We start from the raw sequence: 461 nt of genomic DNA, 5'->3' as shown, positions 1-461 counted from the left end.
TATATCACATACCCATACTAGGGTTATTACATACTCAACCAATCAATCTAAATAGTCAAACACAATTATTGTCTCTCGCCCAAGCGAGGACCCTTCGCTCAAGCGAAAATTCAATCAACAATACCATTTTAAAATTGGCATCTCTCGCCCAAGCGAGAACCGCTCGCCCAAGCGAGAAAGACCTGGACAGGATTCCAATTTTGCTCTTTTCGGCTAATCAAACGTATTTTCAATGGTTTTTCAAACACCTGCACCCAGAAAAGTTCCCAACAACATTCATATAATATATTCAACACATTTCATCAACAATCATATATATAATCAAAAGCATTCAAACATAAAAATCTTGGGTTTCATAAAAATCTTGAACCTTTGAGATGGTTTAGGAGATCCGGGTGTCATATTCGGACACCACTATGTCACGATGTGTTCTCTCTCACCTTAATGAAGCGTGCTTTACG

The sequence above is a fragment of the Lupinus angustifolius genome, chromosome LG09 (assembly GCF_001865875.1).
Source record: "Lupinus angustifolius cultivar Tanjil chromosome LG09, LupAngTanjil_v1.0, whole genome shotgun sequence".
In the NCBI taxonomy this organism is placed as follows: Eukaryota; Viridiplantae; Streptophyta; class Magnoliopsida; order Fabales; family Fabaceae; genus Lupinus; species Lupinus angustifolius.
Note: the sequence above shows the minus strand (reverse complement) of the source record.